Below are 13,042 nucleotides of genomic sequence, written 5' to 3' on the forward strand. Positions count from 1 at the left end.
TGAGAGAATGTGTGTGTAAAACGTCAAGCATGGGGGGAGTATATATAGCGGATGGCCAAGCTTCATGATCCTTCTTTTAATTTCCCAAGGAATTAATCTGATAATGTCACACAACTTCGACAATCACGTAGCGCCACGTCAGCTCTGTTGTGTCATCGAACTAATCAAAAAGCTCCAAAATAAGTCCATAATCCTTTAATATATATATTTGCCGAATTTCCAAGGATTATTTCTGATTTTATTCATCATTTTCAGCCAAATATCTAGGGATGTACCTAGACAACGTATCTGGACGCTTTTTGAACCTTTTCTCCCTTAAAATCTCCATGGCCTTATCTTTAACGTCCCCCTTGATTTTCAAGTTAAAATGAAGATTTTATTCACAATTTTCATCCAAAATATCTTGAGGGGATTTAGGAACGAATCTGGACTTGTTTTGAGCCTTATCTTGTTGCACAATCCCTTGAAACTCTCCCTAGTATATCTCCAACGTAATCTTTTGATTTTCACGTTTTCTTCATCCATTTTCACGGCAAAACCAATTTTAGTCTCCAAAAATATATCTTTTATGTCCAACAACCCAAAATCTAATGGGCTTTCTTCATTTGCCGAAAATCCACATTAACCTAGAAGGTTCTTGGGCCTCCATGTGTCATCTTCAAGCCATATAGTCTCCTAGTGCCTCCAGGACTCTTCTTCCAACGCCATTTTTCTTCATTCTTTCGATCATGCTTCCTGGTTGGCTCAGGAGTCTTGCTTTGACAAAGTTTCCTCTTCTGAACAGGATTTCCTTGTTGAGACAGGATTTCCTAGCGGGACCAGGAAAACTTCATTTCTTCGTTTCAGCTCATTTATGCAGCCCTTGTGCCTTGTCTCAGCTCTCTCCAACGTTTCCTAGTTTTTCTTTCCCTTTTTGAGCTCATTTCAGCTTGTTTGCTCCAAGGACCTGAAAATAGAAACTTTTACTGAAAATAGAAACTTTCTAGAAGTAGAAACTTTCCAAAACAAAAAGGATTTATTTAAGGAAATAACTAAGTAAATATGAGGAAATAACAATTAAAACGTCGCATTAAAATACTCCTATCATCTTATTCTAGGCAACGGTGATAAGGAAAATATGTTGTTTGAATATAAATGGTTGAAATTTTGGAATTCTCCCTCCATCCTCTTTTGACCATTTCCCTCTCAAAATGGTCAAACCCTAGCTGAGTCAAAATAAGGGTAACATTCAGATAACAGATTTAAGGAAATTGTGCTGTCTAAATATATTGCAGTCAATTTTTTAGATTTTATCTTTCTTTTCCTTTGAAAGCCCTCAGTCCTTAAGCCCGATACTTTATTCACTTGGTCTAAAACTCTCAAACTCTTTCAAGTCTCGAGCAATTCACCCCTTCTCCATCATTCTTCCGCTCTCTACTTGTTTCTTTCCGTCATCAGATTATTGAATGAGGAACTAATGTAGCATTTGGGTCACCCGTTCTTCAAACCCTAGTTCTCTTCATTTTCAATGAAATCCTTCACAGTTTGAGTCTCGTCTACGGTACTTCCTTTTTCTCCTCTTCCTGTATCTCCGCTCTCTCTTTGTTTGGTTAATTTAGTTTTTCATTCGTTTACTTAAATCTCTAGCAACCGATCTGGAAAATTAAAATCAATTTCACTTCTATCTATCTTGGGTTATTCTTCCTCTTGTAATATGTCTGTGTTTCTCATGGTTTCTATTTTTTGATGAGTGTATGGCTTATTAAATTGTTCAATTGCTATTCAAATTGAGAGTTTGTAGCAGTAATTTTGGATTGTTTTCTAGAATGGGTATGTTTCAATTCACAATGATACTAGATCTTGTTCGCACTTATGCAACAGCCATGTACCTTAATTGCATTGTTTTGTACTGTCTATGTAAGGTTCACTATGGCTTCGCCCCTCTTTAACAGTTTGATTGTGTTTAGTATATTTTTGGTGTTATTATCTTCCTTGGAATAATTTCAGGTCTCTTATGTGAACGCATTTTCTTGTTTTCATTGAGCAGGCTCATAACAAAATATTGACACTTAATTTGGCAATAATTTTGGAATTTGGTGCATTGATTTGGTGTGTGATATTTGTTATAGTGAATACAACTGTTATTTAGCTTCTTATTGTCCTCTCAAATTTCATTTACCGTTGTCTTTGCTTTGATTTTTTTCCAAGTTTCTTTGCAGAGCTGCTTCCCATTCTTGTTTTCCGACCTCTGGAATCCAATTTTACACCTGGAGAGCCGAGACTCAAACTTCATATTAAGTGTCTACATGTGTTAGTGCCGTGTGAGTGCTTCAGTTTAAAGTCGTTTTCTTTTATATGAACTTCAGTGGCCAGTTGGGGATTCTTAGATGTGAACTGATTACTTTTATGTTCTTATTATCAGGTTAAGTTGAACGATGAAGAAACCTCAAATTATCAAGATCGTCTTCTTCCTATCATCATTGGGTTGCTCAGAACAGTGAGTAATTATGGGTTGTTTAACTACGAGTAATTAATTGCAGCTGTTATTGCATAATATTATCCATGTTTCGAAAGCCAGAGAGTTGAAGAAAGGAAAGAGAGTAAAAGAATTTTATGTTTTGAAATTGGAATAAGGTGTTATATAGGTATTATAATTTAGATGGAGCATATAATATGGATAGCTTTGTTGGGTCTTGCAAGAATGTTATGATGGAATAATCTTCACCCGTATGTACGGATTCAACTCTCTGTTGGTGTTTCACATCTTTTTACAACTGTACATGTGCATTGTGATGTTGTTTTTTTATTTTATTTTATCTTTTACTTATGTCCGATTGTATCCTTTTCACTTCCAAGCTAAGCTCCCTTCTGTGTTGACTGTTGAGGCTATATCGTGACCAACTTGCAGCTGATACAGATTTAGTTGGTTAATTTTCTTAAAGGCATTCATCTGTCCAGAATGGAGTACCAATCATAATCTAGCACTATAGAGCAATGTTTTAAAAGGCTGAGGCATAACCGGGAGAGCCTCAGCAAGGCGTTCGCCTTGAGGCGTAAGGCGTAAGCCTTACGTATGAATTAGCTGTATTTACGTATAGAACTAGTCTTATATATAGAACATGTATTGTCACAAAAAAAAAACATTATAAATTGTCATCCATTCATAATAAACAAGTACTAAAACCATATGATTCAACAAAATGCAGACAAAAAGTACTTCAACTCTCCGGGAATTGGTTTAGTCCATCGCCAAGCATGATCTTTCTTTGTTGTCCCACTAGTACTAGAACTCATTGTGCCTACACAATTTCAAGGTGAGAATATTACAAAGGAATCAAAGGTAATGTTCATTCATAGTCACAACATGAATGGAGTTACTGTTGTAAACAAATCTTATAGTGCATAAAGAAAAATACTAAGTGATGTGACAAATAATGCAACAGGGTAGCCTTTAAATATGATGCCACTTTTCACTGTTGAATATTCCTACAATCATCAGGAAACAAACTTATTCATGACCATGCTTTAACCCAAAGAGGATTACAAATCCATTTGGTCCCAAATTAACAGCTGTGCCTACACCATTGAACTAGGCAGTCGTGATCATCAGCCGCTTTGCTAATTGGTTTAACAATACTGGGGAACAAAATTACAAGCAAGACAAGCAGAGGCTTCAGCAGAGGCAGGGGGATATTCATCTTTACTTGTTTACTCTCTTAGCAAAAATTCAGCCTATTAAACCTTTGAAATTGAATGTTCAATTATAAACATCAAAGCATCCAGGTTGTGCATCTGGCTCTACTAAGGGATGCCATTTATCAAATAACCATGTGTGAAGTCATGAAACAGCTATGTTCACATCCATGATACACCATCCTTCTGAAACACAATTCCACAAAAACTATAAAACCACACTCGTCCTCTGTAACTTGCTAACATTTATCCAATTAAATAGAGATGGGCAACAGTGGCAAACAATTACAAGGTATCCAAAGAAAATTCCAACTACCAAGCAGATCACATCCACAGTCGTACACGCAATGCACTATCAGAAGTTCAGAACAAAATCTAGGATATGTAAATCAAATCAACACACATAATTCAAACGAACAAACAACTCACCTACAGTATGAACAATCAAGCAAAAAAACTAAAGCTAATTCAGTAATCAAATTAAAGAACAATACGAACTCTTAAAAGAACAACGAACCTTCAATCGCACAGACACAGTAGTCGCCGATCCGAATTCGACACTAAACTTGCTGATCGGATTCTATAATAGAAGCTCCAATTCGCCTCTCTCGATCGATCTGTGCGTGTGTGAGAAACTGAGAATCAGAGACAGATAGAGAAATGAAGGAAAGCAATATAAATGGGAGAGAATGAGACTGAATTCGAATGGGAGCCAAATAAACACAAAACATCCAAAGAAAGCAAGGAAAGTTGAGAGAAAAGCAAGATCATACCTCCTTCTTGTTCCCATTCTTCAAAAAACATATGGGCTCTTCATGATTTTATCAACTTTTCGATTAAGGGATTGGGATTGAGTGCTCTTGAGAGTGAAGAGTCGGGAAGGAGGCTGTTGAGGGATTTGGTGCTTCGCTCAGGTATAATACACGACCTAATGAAAACCCTCTCAAAACACCAAAACGACGTCGTTTTGGTGTGTTAAAAAAAAAAAAATTCCAGGCGTACACTCAGCAGGCCTTAAGGTGCGATTTCGCAGCCTTCCACACCTCCATCTCCTCCTTCTGTGTCTCTGCGCCTCATCTGCAAAACAGACTCACTTTTCTTCACGCCTCACGCCTTTTAAGTGGCTTGGTCTCTTTTATCAGGGACATTCTTTCCTTTCTGTTTGTTCTTTGTTCTAATCTTTTCTGTAAAGAATGTTTGTTGAGGCTATTCTTACACCCTAACATTATAAAGTGTAATTCATGATATAGAAACTATCTTTTGTATCATGCTCTACTACAAAGTAGTTCATTTGACCTGAACCTTAGAGCTGGTTTATCATATGTGTCCATGTCTTCTCTTTGTGATATCATTGTGCTTAATTTGCCAAGAAAATCTGGATATGACTGTTGGTTTTTCCCCTAGTTATTTGCTAGATTGAATAGCCTTAAATGATCTGAAGCAAAGACCATTCATGTGCCTACATATACTGTTGATATATATGAGATAGTGCATGTACGAACTTTCATAATGTTCTTTCTTTCTTTCTATGGTCACAAGTCTTTTAGCTTTGTAATGTTGGCTAGCATGTTCAAATCTAGATTTTTAGCTGCGTTGTGAGTTTCAAATAATTACTTCTGATATCAGTAATTGATTGAAATATTCGTTTACTTCATTTGATAGTTCTCAATAGGTGGACTGTGATTAGCAGAATTTGGAGTTTTCGGTTACGTGACAATTCAATGATTTCTGAAAAGGTCCCTAGAACCCAAAAAGTGAGTGTCTTTCCCTAGCTTAATTCATCATGAAAAGTAAAGAAGTTTTCTATTGGATAGTTTTGCCAACCCATTCTGAATTAATGCTCATATTATATGTTTCACCATCATTGTATATCTTAATCAAGCTGCGTTAGACACTTTCTAATCGAGTTATACATGTATTAGGTATGAAAGTTCTATACTTCAAAAGCTCTTGTTGAGTATGTGAATAAGGAAGCAGGTATTAGTTGCATCTTTAAAACAAAATTTTCACTTTTTACCCCTTTATCTTTTTGTGGCAAGTGCGGACGCTGCAAATCCCTTGCTCCTGTAAGTTTATTTTGCTACATGTTGTTTTTGTTGTTGCATCCCCATTCAATGCTGGAACAAAAGTTGACCTGATTATCTTCTATGTTCTACCAGACTTATGAGAAGGTTGCAGCAGCATTTAAGTTGGATGGAGATGTACACCGATGATAAAGCAAGGTAATTTGCTCTATTACATATTCACACTTTATTAGTCTATCCCAGTTCATGATCTGGTTCAAAAGTTAGGACATCTTCTGTGTTTTAATCTGCATTAATGTCTTATTCACCTTATGATGAATGCATATCTAAAACCTTCTCATTTTGCTAATATAAAGTCAGGTTTTATACTTGGATTGTACGTGGATTGTAATTTGTGAAAATTTCTAGCTTATTGCTGGTCCCCTTGCCATTAGCCCATTAGTGACTTGTGAGCATTTGAAACAAAGTTATATTTAGTGTAGTTTTTTTCTCTCATTGACTATGCCTTTACTGATGAAAACAACAATGCGATGCATTGGAAGAAATGTATACTGATCTGATCATCTAGTTGTCCAAAAAGAGATATAGTTCATTGAGGAAACATGAATATTTGGTCTCTGCATACCTTTAATTATCCAATCATTCTTATGTGTGGTGGGTATGAAGTTTTGTATGCTCCACACTTTCATTTAGCATGGATTGCTCATTGTTGTTTCTTTGCATTGAAGTCCCCAAAACAGCATGTACCAGATTGTTTTTTCCTGAGATACAAAACCTGCAATTTCAGCATGTTTTTTGAAATAGTTGGTAACTTTAACTTCCCATCATATGCAGTGAAAAAGTTATCTTTGTGGACTCTGAATGAACTGATAGATAATGCAGCAGCAATTTGACATTATAGTAGGCCAAGGATGCTCAGCCATAGGAGGAAAAACAAACCTCCAAGCACTAGAATACATTGCAAATTATTTTGCTATTCAGCTTCAATAGTTAGGTTTCATGGAACAATTAATGACTATTGTAGATGTATTTTGGTGGCTGTAATGACACGATATATGTGTTTCAATGAGTGAAATGAGTTATAATGAAATGACTTTTGGAGTTTTCAGAATGAATGAGAACATCAATGAATGGCAGGAGCAAACTCATGTGTCATCTGAAATACACGGCAACATCTAATTTGAGGAATAATATGTATTTAGAGCAACTAAAAAACAATTGTGATAGCCCGGAAATTCGTATTTATTTTCCGAGGATTCTAAATTCTGATTTTTGGACGATTTCATGGCTCGTGGATGGAGCGGAAGTGTTTCGGAAGAATAATTATTCGAAGAATATGGTTTTAGGGGGGTTGCAAAGGTTGACTTTTTATTCGTTGGGATTCTCCGAAAACTTCCTTCATGAAAATTGTAGAGCGCGTCGATATGAGTTCGTGGACATGTGGAACGTGTCAATCGGAGTTCATATGAAGAAGTTATGACCATTGGAACAAGTTTCCATTTTGGTATAAATAAGGAATTTCCGAAAAAGCATTTCATAATTTCACTTTCCTTTTCCGGAAAGTTTCTTCTCTCTCTCTTCTCTCTCTCTTCTCTCTCGGCTGCACCTTCAGTATCGAAGAAACCCGGCTGACCCGACCCGAACCCGGACGATCCGACCCAGATTTTCTGGCAAACTCTGGCGGTCTCCGGCGACGAAACTCTCCAGATCAGATCGCCTGCTTGCTCTGGTCGTCCCTGTGGTGTCCTCTAGTGGCGATTCTCGGTGGTGGCGACGCTTGAAGGAGGCGAAGATTTGTGTATTCAGACCCGATCGGTTCTCCGATCTCCGACGTCGGCGAGGCTTCCAGTCTTCTTGGTTGAGCTCAGAGCATCCTCCTTGATCGATCTTTGGTGGTTGTTTGGATCTATTCACGTGAAACTTGGTTCAACTCGGATTGAACAATAATCCAAGGCTTGTGAGGTAGTTTTCGATCCTTTATGCTTGTTTTTTGACTTCAAGCTAGTTATGAAAATTCACAAGCATGCTTAGATGAAACTTTTTGATGTTGGGAGTTTTGCGGAATAATGAGTTTTGGCCGGCGGCGGTGCGCCACCGCTTGTGGCGGCATTCTGGTGGTTTTCTGCCCATGTAGGGAACTGTTTTTGATATTATATTTGTTCTACTCGTTGATACAAGCGTTTCGATATATAATATGCAAATTTTGGAGTTCGAATGGATTTGTTATGATTTTTACGGTTTCTTACCGGTTGATTTATTTGATCCGTGAGGATTCGAGCTTCTGATCGACTTGTGGTTTGGACACATCGATTGTGGAAGTACTCTGGAGACTTAGGGAGGTCTCGGATGAGGTTTTGCCTCGATTGGCTTTACTCATGGGGATTTAGTTCAAAACGAGGGTTTCAAACTTTAATCACTTTGTGATTTGTGCACTGAATCAAAACCCTATGTGTTCATGTGCTTGTTGGACTTGTTGAACAGATTGTGGCGATTGTGCTTGTTTTGGTGCTCGTGTGAAGACGCAGCGGGATTCAAATGTGAGTAATCTCACAAGGTTCATTAATGAACGGATTACCTTTATCGTTTGATGAGTAAATCTCACGATATTTGTTATGAGCAGGATCGATATTTGTTATGAGCATGATCAATATTTGTTATGAGCGAGATTACCCTATTATCTTGGAGTTATTAGGTTAACTACGACTATAGTTGGTATTAGTGGTATTCCTAAGTGAATGACTACGTGTATATATATATATATATATTTACGTGAAATATATATGTATTGATGAATCTAGGTGATGATTGCCATGTTTAGCTTGTGTAGGAATATTTGTGTAATGAATCGATGACATCAGTATGATGAATCTTTGTGATGATTGTCATGTAAAGCTTGTGTACGAATATCTGTGTAGCTTGTGTAGGAATATTAGTAGGATGGTTGATATCTGTGTGATGACTAGCCATGAATCTATTGTTGACTGAACGTTCACGCATGTATAATTATGGGATTATATATCGATTTTTATTTGTGTAAAAATCAAGGGTGTGACAACAATAGAATAGAAGAAAAAATCTATTGTTCTATATATATTCAGACAACATAAAATTGTATCTTAAATGCCAGTTTAACCACAAAGAAATGTCTTATGTTATGAGTTAAAATGATAGATAATTGCAATTGAAATTTCTTTACAACAACAATAAACTATAATTGAGAACTAATACAGACAAAAAAATTTTTAGTACTGTCATCGAAATGAGAGTTAAACTACAAATGTTAAGAACTCTGTTGTTGGTCTTCATGTTTGCCAACACATTTCTGTGTTTTGAAATATTGATAACACACATATATACTTGTGATGATTCAAATAGACAATAGAAGACCTGAAACATTTCTGTTGTGTGAACGCAATCAGACGGCAGAGTTTCTATGTCGTCTGATTGCACAAGAGACGGCAAGCATCAGACAACAGAAAATCATGCAATCAGATGACGTAGAATATTTGTCGTCTAATTAACCTTTTGGCATAGTGAATGCACCCAATTGGAGAAACCAAAGTGATTGACTGACATTATCTACTTGCTTTGGTGTTCTTCATATTGAAGTATATAACTTATGGTCTATATACTATATTTGGAGTCTTTCTGGCAAAAAAAAAAAAAAATGAGGCCCAAGATGTCATGCCATATCACCTACACACATCACCTATTTGCAAAATCATGTCCATCATGTAATTCTTAAATAAAAAGACAATCTTATCATTCCAAAATCTAATGACTTTAAATTATTTTAACTTTATTCAAAAAAAAAATTGTTTTGGTTTTTTTTTCCTTTCTTTTTTTCATTATTTTGGCTTTTTTTTTTGGGGCTGTGACCACTTACCCAATTTTTGGCCAAAAATTGCCCACTTACTCCACCAAGAGTTTTTTAACCCCATTTACCAAATCTAACAGTTTTTGACAGTGTTGCCCTCATTTTAATTAACAAATTAAACTCATATCTCTCTCTCCTCCCCCTCATCGATTTCTCTCTCTCTCTCTTTCTCTCTCTTTCTCTAACCTCGTCTCAGGCTCTCTCTCTCTCTCTCTCTCTCTCTGAGCCACCACGCCCACCACTCCACCGTCAATGTCGGCCTCCACCGCCGCCGCTCCGTCCCACCAGAGGATGACGCCATCTAACTCCACGATCCCAACCCCTTTGGGCTTCGCCGGTTTTGTTCGTCAGATGTCCAGGAAGCTCTCCACTCCGGAATCGGGTCTGGGCTTCCCTTGCAGGTCTCGGACGATGTCAAAACTGTGGTCTATTGGGGGTAATAGACAGATTATTGCCCCCCACTAATTTCTTAACTGTGGTTAATTAATCACTGAAATTAGAGTTTTGATAAGTCTTATGTTGTTTTGAGTTTATTAAAGTACAATAATCTGTCAATGATAGTTAAGTGAAGGGTTCTAACTTAAAACGAAGACATTATGTGGGGGCAGTAATGTGTCTACTGCCCCCACTAAACCGTTAAAACTTGCACCAGTTAAGTGAAGGGTTCTTCTGACTTTGTATGAAGACATTATTTGGGGGCAGTAATATGTCTACTGCCCCCCACTAAACCATTAAAACTTGCACCAGTTTCAAGGATTCACAGTGTATTGCACTTTATCACAAACAAATCAACAAGAGATGATTACTGTCTCCTAAGAAAGACATTATTGGGTAGCACTAATGTGTCTACTGCCCCCAATAGACCATCAAACATTACACCGCTTCCTATGTTTCACAGATTATAAAAGTTATTCACACTCAAAACAACAGATAATGTCTAAAAACCCACATTTTGAGGGTCAATATTTTGTCTACTACCCCCAACTAGACTGACACAAACCACACAATTTTTTTCATTTATCGACTACTGCAATTTAACACTACATTTACTTTGGAATAGCAGTTTTCAGTCCGTCAATAAATAAAACAGTCATCATTGGCCCCCAATACAAAGTCTACTGGGGGGCACTAATGTAACAACTTTTATGGTTATGACTGCACAATAGCAGATAGCAGTTTTCAGTCTGTCGTCGATTCCTTCAGAAGGTCAACCCCGACCTTGCCGAGCTTCTAAGAGACGAGGACTGTTGGCTTGGCGTTGAGCTTGGCCGCGGAGAGCACGACGACAAGTTTCGGCGCCGCGATGGCGAGAGCAGGCGTCGTGGGCGACCTGCTGGAGGGATGGAGGGAGGGAGAGAGAAATCCGACGTCGTCTGGAGAGAGAGAGAGAGAGAGAGAGAGAGAGAGAGAGAGAGAGAGAGAGAGAGAGAGAGAGAGAGAGAGAGAGAGAGAGAGAGAGAGATCGGTGAGGGGGGAGGAGAGAGAAATCGGTGAGGGGGGAGAGGGCAAAAAAGTCCCAAAAATAAATAAAAAGAAGAAAAAAAGAATTAATTGGGTAAAGGGGAAATAATCTTTTAGAGTGTTTTGAGTAAACGGGGTTAAAAAACAGTTAGTGGAGCAAGTGGGAAAATTTTAAGCTAAAATTGGGTAAATGAGCATTTTCCTTTTTTTTTTTTTTTCATTATTCATATATAATTTGTCAAGAAAAAGTATGTAAAGTTATGGTATGTTAACATTTCTCATACATCAACTATTTTTACCACTTTAAGGACTCGTGTTACCACTTTGAGGACAAATATTACTATTTTGAGGACTCATACGGTAAACTAAGAAAATTTACTACTTTAAGGACTTATGTTACCACTTTGAGGACTAATATTACTATTTTGAGTACTCATGTGGTAACTACGAAAATTTACCACTTTAAGGACTCATGTTACCACTTTGAGGACTAATATTACTATTTTGAAGACTCATTTTACCACTTTTAAGGCAATTGTATGCATGTCATACGTTAACACATTGTAGAATTTTCCGTCTATATGTGTGTGTGTGTGTGTGTGTGTGTGTGTGTGTGTGTATTGTAATACCCCGGAAATTCATTATTAATTTCTGATGATTTTTTGAAAATTATTAAGTTGATTATTAGGACGATTTAGTGGTTCGGAGATGGAGTAGAAGTGTTTCGAACAACTAATTACTCGAAACGTTTTATTTTCAAGAGGTCAAGGAGTTGACTTTTTATTCGTTCAGTTTCTCTGAAAACTTTCTTCACGAAAGTCGGAGAGAGCACGTCTGTAGTACCCCGGAAATTTGTTATTATTTTCCGAGGATTTTTCAGAATTAAATTTAGTGATTATCTGACAGTTTCGTGGGTCGTGGATGGAACAGAAGTGTTTCGGACGAATTTTTATTCGAAAAGTATTGTTTTAGGGGGGTTGGGGGGGCGCAAAAGTTGACTTTTTGTATGTTGGGTTTCTCCAAAAACTTCTTTCATGAAAGTAGTAGAGCGCGTTGATACGAGTTCGTGGACATGTGGAACACAGAAATCGGAGTTCGTATGTGGAAGTTATGGTCTGCAGAAGTTTTGGAAATCACTATAAATAGAAATTTCCCTTTTGGGAAATTTACTATTTTCATTTGGGTTTCTATTTTCGGAAATCAAAACCTCTGTTCTCTCTCTTTTTTGCGTCAGACCCGACCCCAACCCGACTTTTCCGCCGATCTCTTGAGATCTCTAGCGGTGGGACCTGGACAGACCGACTCGCCTCCTTATTCCAGTCCTCCTGGTGGTGGCCTCTAGCATCGATTCTTAGTCACGGTGGTGCAACGAAGCGGTGAAACTAAGTGCAGTCGGACCCGGTCGGAAATCCTTGCTCAGGCGACGTCACGGCTTCAGGTTTTCTGGGTTGAGTTCGTAGAAGCCTTCTCATGCTATCCATGGTGTTTTTTTTGATCGATTCACGTCGGAATCGAATCAACTCACAGTTAACAATTCACGGCGGCTTGTGGCGGTGATAGGCGGCGATCTAGGCCGAGTTGGCTTGAACCCCAGGTATTAAAGTTGTTCTATTTGGTGTTCTTGACATTTTGGATGGTTGGATTAATCTAGTTTTGAGTTTTAGACCGTGGTGGTTGTGTCGCCGACTATGGCGGCGTTTTGGCGGCGTTCCGGTCATGTAAAGGATAGTTTCTGGTTTTATATATCATCTACTCGTCGATAAGAGTGTTTTGATATATAATACATAATTTTTGGTGATCGAATGATTATGTTATGATTTTTACGGTTTCGGGTCGTTTGAAAATTCGATCCGTGAGGATTCGAGCGTTCGATCGACTTGCGTGTATTGCCCCGTACCTTAAAGTCTTTATTAGTTACTTTTTACCGTGGTTGACCGAGGAGTGACTTTTTCTTTAGTCCGGTAAATTAGAAAATTTATTTGAGATTGTCGTAGAATACGAAAAATCG

General features: G+C 37.7%; 1 long non-coding RNA gene across 4 annotated transcripts; it reads left to right on the top strand.

Moving 5' to 3' along the window:
• Positions 1–1,274: 1,274 nt before the first annotated feature.
• LOC112202601 lies at positions 1,275–6,797 on the top strand. Of its 4 annotated transcripts, none has more exons than XR_002937482.2 (7): positions 1,275–1,540; positions 2,199–2,300; positions 2,402–2,476; positions 5,335–5,426; positions 5,595–5,738; positions 5,832–5,894; positions 6,531–6,797. It is a non-coding gene; the product is annotated as an uncharacterized LOC112202601 (long non-coding RNA). The 4 variants fall into 4 exon arrangements; XR_002937481.2 differs by having other exon boundaries at positions 5,595–5,649; XR_005799076.1 differs by having other exon boundaries at positions 5,345–5,426; positions 5,595–5,649.
• The last annotated feature ends 6,245 nt before the right edge of the window (positions 6,798–13,042 follow it).

The sequence above is a fragment of the Rosa chinensis genome, chromosome 5 (assembly GCF_002994745.2).
Source record: "Rosa chinensis cultivar Old Blush chromosome 5, RchiOBHm-V2, whole genome shotgun sequence".
NCBI classification, from domain to species: domain Eukaryota; kingdom Viridiplantae; phylum Streptophyta; class Magnoliopsida; order Rosales; family Rosaceae; genus Rosa; species Rosa chinensis.